This window comes from Bubalus bubalis, chromosome 3 (genome assembly GCF_019923935.1).
Source record: "Bubalus bubalis isolate 160015118507 breed Murrah chromosome 3, NDDB_SH_1, whole genome shotgun sequence".
NCBI lineage: Eukaryota > Metazoa > Chordata > Mammalia > Artiodactyla > Bovidae > Bubalus > Bubalus bubalis.
Window position 1 is genome coordinate 43212045 of NC_059159.1, and position 9934 is coordinate 43221978.

The following is a 9934-nucleotide window of genomic DNA, read 5'->3' on the forward strand; positions in this document are numbered from 1 at the left end:
CTTTCCAGTGGACATTTATTCCTGGCATGCTGTCCCCAGTCCCAGGCCCCAGACAGGTGTCCACGGCACTTTTTCAAAGCCCCAGGGCACAGCAGCCAGGGTCCACATTGGCCAATCATAATGTCCATCTGCACCAAAGTGCAGAACAAGGAGCGTGTGATTGAGGCCCTCCGCAGGGCCAAGTTCAAGTTCCCTGGCCACCAGAAGATCCACATCTCCAAGAAGCGGGGATGTATTAAGTTTAATGTGGATGAATTTGAAAACATGGAGGCAGAAAAGGGGTTCATCCGGAATGGCTGTGGGTTCAGATACATCCTGAATCATGGCCCTCGGGATAAATAGAAGGCCCTGCACTCATGAGAGCCTTGATGCTGTCCCCTCCTTACACTAACCCACCAATAAATCCTACTTTCCTGTCCAAAAAAAGGCGGCAGGGGCGGGAAGGGGCAAATATCAATTAAATGACAAAAATAATTGCACAGAGAACTTCCCTGGTGGTCCAGTGGTTAAGAATCCGCCTGCCAGTGCAGGGGACATGGGTTCAGTCCCTAGGCAGGGAAGATTTCACATGCTGCAGAGCAACTAAAGCCTGCGCGCCACAGCTACTGAAACCTGTGCTCTAGCGCCCGTGTTCTGCAACAAGAGAAGCCACCACAATGAAACCTGAGTATTGCAACTGCGTAGTAGGCTCTGCTCGCCACAACTAGGGAAAGTCCATGCGCAGCAACAAAGACTCAGCACATCCAAAAAAGTAAAAAATAAATAAAATTTAAAAATAGAGAAGCTAAAAATGGAGAAGGCTAGTGAGACAGCCTGAAGTGTGGGTTTGGCAGGGCTGCAAACGTGCCCCAGCCTAGCCTCTGACAGTCGACCTAGGAGCCCTGGAGTGTAAGTATGAGAGCATCAGCGCTGCTCGGACCTTGGAGGGCACTGGCTGCCTCGACAGGTTACGCTGTAGGGGATGGGAGAGCGCGTCTGCTGCTGTCAACACCGAGCCCGGCCAGGGTTAGCTGGGGTTGCAGCTCTTGCTTTCTCTCTCCCCCTGACTGGGTTTCAGCCTCAGATATGCTTCCCTGAGATTCCACTGGTCTCTGATATCAGCCCTGGCCGTCCATGAACTTCAGTCCCACCTCTGAAAGAGGAGCCAGTCTCACCCCAGATGTGCTGCATCTTGCTTGCTACATTCTCTAGGGGTGAGCTTATCAAGGGCCACCTTTGCCTCATTTCCTGGTATTAAATGCCTCACCAATCCGTCCTTAACCCATTGTGATCTGATTTCTAGCCTTCCCTGGCCTTGTCTCACTGGCTGAAATTTCTGGGGTGCCCAGCGCTAACCCCCAGTTGCCTTGATCTCTCTTTAATATCCCACGTGTCACCAGCGTTGCCTGCAAATTCTTCTCTCTTGGCTTCCTCTCTTGGCCTTACTCATCTTCTCCTCTTTCTCCGTCTCTGCCCACTCCTTCTTCCTCTGTCCATCTGAACTTGTTGTGCTCCTCACAGCCTCCTGCCCAGGCTCCTTGTCACTTGTCTTCTCAGGAGGGTCTTTACCCCGCCCCCCGACTCTATCAGGGGATGATGACTCCAGCCCCTCTCTTCCTCACGAGCTCTGTGTGCAGCTGCCCATTGGAGCCCCCCTCCACCGGGATGTCACACAGATACCTCAAACCCAGTAAGATCAGAATTGAACTCCTCAGGGGCATCATCTGGCCCCTGCCGACCTCTCTGGCCTCACATTCTCTCCCCGTTGCTGTAAGGTGTAGCAATACTGGATTATGGTGGCCTTGCGTGCGAACACAAAGTCGCTTCTGTCGTGTCCGACTCTTTGGGACCCTGTGGACAGAAACCCACCAGGCTCCCCTGTCCATGGGATTCTCCAGGCAAGAATACTGGACTGGGTTGCCATGCCCTCCTCCAGGGGATCTTTCCGACCCAGGGATCGAACCTGTATCTCTTACATCTACCTGATTGGTAGGCGGGTTCTCTACCACTAGTGCCACCTGGGAAGCCCAGTGGGTTTACAGCTAATGAACCTATTTCCAGGGCAGGAATTGAGATACAGACATGTGGACACAGAGCAGTGGGGGGCAGGGGAGGGGGGGACAAGCTGGGAGATTAGGATTTACAGAGATACATTGTTGTTGTGCAGTCGCTAAATCATGTCCAACTCTTTTAGGACCCCACGGACTGTAGCCTGCCAGGTTCCTCTGCCCATGGGATTTCCAGTCAAGAGATACTAGAGTGGGTTGCCATTTCCTTCTCCAGGGGATAGTCCGAACCCAGGGATCGAAACTGCGTCGCCTGCATTGGAGGCTAATTCTTTCACCTCTGAGTCACCAGGGGAGTCCATATATACACTACCATGTATAAAACAGATAGCTAGTGAGAACCTGCCGCACAGCACAGGGAGCCCAGCTCCATATTCGGTGATGACCTAGAAAGGTGGAGTAGGAGGGAGGTCCAAGAGGGAGGGGATATATGTATACACAGGCCTGAAACCTGTTGTTTCAGAACATGAAAACATGATTCAGAACAGAAACTAATACAACGTTGTAAAGCAACTGTGGAGTATTTTTAAAAAAGTATAGGAGGAAACAATGCTTTTCAGACCCTTGTTACAGCCGCGTGGCATAGTATCACAGAGATTCCATCTGCTTTTTGTTCAGAAAGCATCAGTACAGGCTCTGTAGAAACTCTGGGCTACTTTGGAATCCTGTTTCCACACAATGGCAGAGCCCAGTAAAAGGGCTGCAAGCTTGCGGGCCTACAAGGCCAGGTGTTTTTTATGTGAGTGAAAGTGAAGGTGGGGGAGTGGTGAACTGGAGGACACACGCCCTGCCTCAAAACACAGGACAGTCCCATTCTAGCTTCAACCAGGTGATAGGCTTACGTAATGATGTCACAATTTTGAGTTTTCTTTCTTTTTTTAAATCTTGTGTTGTTTTTTATTTTTATATTTAATTTAAAATTAAAAAAAATTTTTTTGGATGTGCTGGGTCTTCATTGCTACATGTGGGCAACTGGTTGCAGCGAGCTAGTTGCAGTGCACGGGCTTCTCGCGGCGGCGGCTCCTCTGGTTGTGGAACACGGGCTCTAGAGCACCTGGGTCCAGTAATCGAGGCTTGCAGGCTTCACTAGTTGTGGCAGATGGGCTTTGTTGCCCTGTGACATGTGGAATCTTCCTGGACCAGGGTTAGAACCTGTGTCCCCTACGTTGGCAGGCAGATTCTTAACCACTGGCCCACCAGGGAAGTCCCTGAGTTTTTGAGAAAATCTAGAAATCTGGATTTTCATGTGAAATTTAGTTGGAAACTAATTCAAAATTTACAAGATACTATGTGAGCCAACTAGTTTTTTATAAACATTGTGCCGCTCAAACAAAACACACATGTGGGCCATATATCCTGCCCACAGGCTATATGTCCATAAACTTCCCTTGTAGCTCAGTCGGTAAAGAATCTGCCTGCAATGCAGGAGACCCAGGTTCGTTCCCTGGGTTGGGAAGATTCCCTGGAGAAAGAAATGGCAACCCACCCCAGTATTCTTGCCTGGAGAATCGACAGAGGAGCCCGGCAGGCTACAGTCCATGCGGTCGTAAGAGTCAGATACAACTTTAAACCACCACCAACCACCACAGAGACAATGGAAACTGGAGCCTGTGGAGTCAAACTGAAACCAACTCAAACGCTGACTCTGCTACTCTGTGTGGCTTTGAGCAAATCATATAACCTCTCCAACGTCCTCATCTGTAGAATAAGGATAACAGTAGTTCTCTCACAGAGTTGTCATGAGGATAAGAGGAGATATTTTGTTTTGTTTTCTTGGCAGTGTCTTGCAGCCTGTGGGATCTTAGTTCCCCAATCAGGGATCAAACCCACACCATGGCAGTGAAAACATGGAGTCCTGACCACTGGACCACCAGGGAATTCCCAAGACAGGTTCTCAAATTTTATTTTTTCTCTTTATTTTTTAAAATTAATCTTTATTGGAGTGTAGTTGCTTTACCATGTTGTTAGTTTCTACTGTGCAGTAAAGTGAATCAGCTTTACACACACATGTGAGCGTATGTAGTGGCTCAGTTGTGTCCTGCAGCCCACCAGGCTCCTCAGGCCATGGGATTCTCCAGGCAAGAATACTGGAGTGGGTTGCCATGCCCTCCTCTGGGGGATCTTCCCAACCCAGGGATGAAACCCGAGTCTCCTATGTCTCCTGCAATGCAGGCAGATTCTTTACCAGCTGAGCCATCGGGGAAGCCCTCACATATACATATATCCCCCTCTGTGGATTTCTTTCCCATTTAGGTCATCACAGAGCACTAAGTAGGGCTCCCTGAACTATACCATAAGTTCTGAATAGTTAACTATTTTATGCATGGTATCAATACTGCATATATGTCATTCCCAACCTCCCAGTTCATCCCACCCTTCCTCTTTCCCCACCTTAGTGTCCGTACATTTGTTCTCTACATTTGTCTATTTCTGTTTTGCAAATAAGATCGTCTATACCACCTCTTTAGATTCCACATATATGCATTAATATACGATATATTTGTTCTTCCTGTCTGACTTCCTTCACTCTGAATGACAGTGTCTAGGTCCATCCACATCTCTACAAACAAGACAGATTTTTACAGCATATTTTAAACATTTACATTGAAAGAAAGAAAACATTTTAAGACACACAACATGATGCTGTTTAACTGTGCTATCCACAGACCTGCCTTTCCCAGGGCACAGAAAACCCTTCTCTATTTCTTCTCTCTGCCTGATGACGTCGTCTCACCATCTCATCCTTCAAAAGTCAGCTCCTCTGCTGTGAATCCTTTGACCTCCTCGTGAAGACACTTTGAACTGATTTCCGTAGCTGCATCCTTCTATTATTGTGATTTGGAATTGGTGGTGCTGTCTGAGGGAATGCCCTGAAGAAGAGGATTGTGTAAACACTTGTCTGTCACCCCAGCGCCTGGCAGTGAGCCTGGCGAGCAGTAGATGCTAAGTGAGTGGATGGAGGGGTGGAGGATGAGAAGGGTTCTGTCAAGGACAAAACATTTAAGACGAGGCCAACCGGTGGCGGGGGGCGGGAAGGGCGGATCCCTGGTGGCCTAGTGGTTAGGATTCTGGGCTTTCACTGCCATGGTCCAGGTTCAGTCCTCGTTTGGGGAACTGGGATCCTGCAAGCTTCGGGTTGTAAGGAACCTCCCCTGTAGGGTAGGTGATTAGGGAGCTGTGTCTGCAGCTTTGCACTTCCCTGGATCCTGGCCAGCATTCTGCTCTAAGGTTCAGCTGGTGCTTTCAGATGGGACAGCCTCACTTCTTTCTGCTAAAATCCCTTCCCGTCTTCAAGCTCAGTTTAAGAGCAACCACCATCCGTGGCATTTGGATACAGTCACACAAAGCTCAGAGTTGGCATGGGAGAAGCAACAACCAGAAACAGGAAATGTCTTTACTCTCATGCTCTCTTCTCCCTTCCTTGTAATATCTAAAAACAAAAACAGCTCTCCCGAAGCTGTGGTTGGCCAGCCGTGAAAAGCAAACACAGGCTTTGGGTGGAAGTCATGACAAGACTGCTGTCTGGATGAGGAACTCTTGTTGCCAATCGTCTCTCTCATAGTGGTTGGTTGTGAGACAAGATTCTTTGGGAGTGAAGAAGCCATTGTAGTTTCCCCGGGCTTTTCCAAAGCTTCCCCACAAAAGTTACAGAGCACCCAGGCCAGGTCTAGACAACCCTGTCATTCAGTTCAGTTCAGCTCAGTTCAGTCGCTCAGTCATGTCCGACTCTTTGTGACCCCATGAATCGCAGCACGCCAGGCCTCCCTGTCCATCACCAACTCCCGGAGTTCACTCAGACTCACGTCCATCGAGTCAGTGATGCCATCCAGCATCCAGCCATCTCATCCTCTGTCATCCCCTTCTCCTCCTGCCCCCAATCCCTCCCAGCATCAGAGTCTTTTCCAATGAGTCAACTCTTCACATGAGGTGGCCAAAGTACTGGAGTTTCAGCTTTAGCATTATTCCTTCCAAAGAAATCCCAGGGCTGATCTCCTTCAGAATGGACTGGTTGGATCTCCTTGCAGTCCAAGGGACTCTCAAGAGTCTTCTCCAACACCACACTTCAAAAGCATCAATTCTTCGGTGCTCAGCTTTCTTCACAATCCAACTCTCACATCCATACATGACCCCAGGAAAAACCATAGCCTTGACTAAACAGACATTTGTTGGCAAAGTAATGTCTCTGCTTCTGAATATGCTATCTAGGTTGGTCATAACTTTCCTTCCAAGGAGTAAGCGTCTTTTAATTTCATGGCTGCAGTCACCATCTGCAGTGATTTTGGAGCCCCAAAAAATAAAGTCTGACACTGTTTCCACTGTTTCCCCATCTATTTCCCATGAAGTAATGGGACCAGATGCCATGATCTTCGTTTTCTGAATGTTGAGCTTTAAGCCAACTTTTTCACTCTCCTCTTTCACTTTCATCAAGAGGCTTTTTAGTTCCTCTTCACTTTTCGCCATAAGGGTGGTGTCATCTGCACATCTGAGGTTATTGATATTTCTCCCGGCAATCTTAATTCCAGCTTGTGCTTCTTCCAGCCCAGAGTTTCTCATGATAAACTCTGTATAGAAGTTAAATAAGTAGGGTGACAATATACAGCCTTGACGTACTCCTTTTCCTATTTGGAACCAGTCTGTTGTTCCATGTCCAGTTGTAACTGTTGCTTCCTGACCTGCATATAGGTTTCTCAAGAGGCCAGTCAGGTGGTCTGGTATTCCCATCTCTTTCAGAAGACATGTTTATTCCTGAGGCCAGGGCAGACAGAATTAATGGATCACATGACGCCTTCCCACAAGCCAGAGAAATAGTTCATTTCCATGTAGCAATCCAGGCAGCTGCAATCAATTGTCTGGCGTTGGTGCACGCCATCAAACCTATTTACCATTTCATCTTTTAAAAATGTTTTTTAACTTTATATTGGAGTATAGTTGATTCACAATATTGTGTTAGTTTCAGGTGTACAGTAAAGTGATTTAGTGATAGATATATACAGATTCCTTCTTTTTCAGATTCTTTTCCCACATAGGTTATTACAGAAGGCTGAGTAGAGTTTCCTGTACTGCATAGTTGATTGTTGACTATCTATTTTGTATGTGGTAGTGTGTGTATGGCTTTTCATCTCATTGCATGCCAGGCCCATTGCTAGGAGATACAGAGATGAGTAAATAATAGCCCTGCCCGCAAGTCTGGAGGTAAGATGAGGGTAGAGTTTGGGAGGAGACAAACCTATGAACACATATTTATAACTAGGTGAAGTCTAAAACAGGGTTAGATGCATGAAAACAGTCTTGTGGAAGCATATACTGGGCAATTACTAATTATGCCTAGAAGTGTGGTGTAGAGGTGGGTCTTGAAGGATGAACAGGAGTTTACTAAAGCTAAGCAAGGTGGGAAGGGTAGTCCTGGTACAAGGACTAATATTTACCAAGGCTTGGAATGCAGCAAACACTGGAATGGATGTAATCTCTGCCCAGAGTAGGAAGGATTTTTCCTGTATCTCTCTAAGCCATAGATAATGTCATCTGTAAAAATAACCGTGCCTACTTCATAAGGTTGTGGTGAGGATTGACTAAGATAAAACGTAATGCTCTCACACAGTGCCTGCTTCAGGGAAAGTCAGGTCCTGTTGATGTCTCCAGAATTCCAAGCGGAGGAATTCCCTAGTGGTCCAGGAGTTAGGACTCCATGCTTTCACTGCAGAGGGCCTAGGTTCAATCCCTGGTCGGGGAACTAAAATTCCACAAGCTTACACCTTTAAAAGTCTACTACTTTAAAAAATTAAAAAAAAAAAAAGTAGAAGAACATTATCAGATTTTTAAAATTTTTATTTTCCATGACTAAAATGCATGTTTATATTAAAAGAGTTAAAAATATAAAAGAGAAAGAAGAAAAGAAAACCAATCTGAGGAGTATAATCTGGGAGATGGTCTTTCAGAAAGCTCTGAAGATTGTCCTACCTTTATATAAATTTTTGAGACAAAAGGTTATACATCAAGGAGGGCTAGTCGAGGGTTAGTGTGACCCCTTTACAGGACTGAGGAAGAAAGGTCTCCTAAGGAGTTACCTTGCTGGTGTCAGGACAAAACTGCTTTTTTCTAGGGGGGTAGGGGTTGAATCGGAGAAGGCAATGGCACCCCACTCCAGTACTCTTGCCTGGAAAATCCCATGGATGGAGGACCCTGGTAGGCTGCAGTCCATGGGGTCGCTAGAGTCGGACACGACTGAGTGACTTCACTTTCACTTTTCACTTTCATGCACTGGAGAAGGAAATGGCAACCCACTCCAGTGTTCTTGCCTGGAGAATCCCAGGGACGGGGGAGCCTGGTGGGCTGCCATCTATTGGGTCACACAGAGTCGGACACAACTGAAGCGACTTAGCAGCAGCAGCAGGGGTTGAATAGGCATTGCTGGGTCTTCTAAGGGGATCTGCTGCTGCTAACTGCTAAGTTACTTCAGTCGTGTCCGACTCTGTGCGACCCCAGAGACGGCAGCCCACCAGGCTCCCCCGTCCCTGGGATTCTCCAGGCAAGAACACTGGAGTGGGTTGCCATTTCCTTCTCCAATGCATGAAAGTGAAAAGTGAAAGTGAAGTCGCTCAGTCGTGTCCGACTCTTAGCGACCCCATGAACTACAGCCTACCAGGCTCCCCCGTCCCTGGGATTCTCCAGGCAAGAGTACTGGAGTGGGGTGCCATTGCCTTCTCCGCTAAGGGGATCTAGTTAATGTCTTACACAGCTGCACAATGCACAGTAATGGCAAGGGATAGTGGCTTAAATGGGCAGGGAGAGAATTTCATGTTTAAAATTATTCTTGTCCTGACTTAAAAATAATCTTATTTAATCAGAGAAGGGGCCTCTCGCCGAGTGGGGACTGAGGGCTCCAGCTCCGGGACAAGCCACACCCTGTCCCATTCCTTGGCCCTCCGCCTTTCAGTCTTAGTTCTTTATCTGGAAACAATGCTAAGATTTCAGCTGACGACTTCCCTGGTGTTCCAGTGCTTAAGACTCCCTGCTCCCAATGCAGGAGGCACGAGTTCCATCCCTGGTCAGAGAGCTAAGATCCCCCATGGTGCAGGGAACAACCATTAAAAAAAAAAAAAAGTAGTGTGGACTTCTCTGATGGCTCAGTGGTGAGGAATCTGCCTGCTAATGTGGGGGACAGCGGTTCGATCCCTAGTCCAGGAAGATTCCACCTACCTTGGGGCAACTAAGCCTGTGTACCACAAATACTGATTCTGAGCTCTGGAGCCCTCGAGCCACACCTGCTGAAGCCCATGTACCCTACAGCCTGTGCTCAACAAGAGAAGCCACTGCAATGAGAAACTCTTGAACCATGACAAAGAGTAGCCCCTGCTCTCCACAACTAGAGAAAGCCTGAGCACTGCAACAAAGACCCAGCACAGCCAAAAATAAATTTTTAAAAAAATTTTAATTTAATTTTAAAAAAGAGAGATTTCAGCTGGACACCACCCTTTCCTCACTGCCGCTTACCTAACTGGGCCAAGTTTTCGTGCAGGCAGGAAATAGATGGGCCCCTGGGCGGGACAGCTGGTGTTTGTCAAGTGGAGTAAAATAGAAGTTTTCTTCTCACCCATATACTCCCAAGGACAAAGCAGGTGGCAAAAGCTAAGCTCTGCTAAAGTTAGGAGATAAGGTACCCACTTCTCAGGTCAAGGAAGATGTCCCTGTCTGCACATGTGCAGGAAGGCTTCTTGGGGGTCCAAAAGAGAGGAAGCCTCACCCCATAATAAGTGTGGAAATGTATCCACAGGCTTCTGCAGCGGGATCCATCCTAGCAAAAAGCTGTGCATGCATCTTGGGGAGAGTCCAAGGACCAGTCAGGTGTGAAAAAAGTGAACAAAGACCCAGCTTCCCAGGTGGTGCTCGTG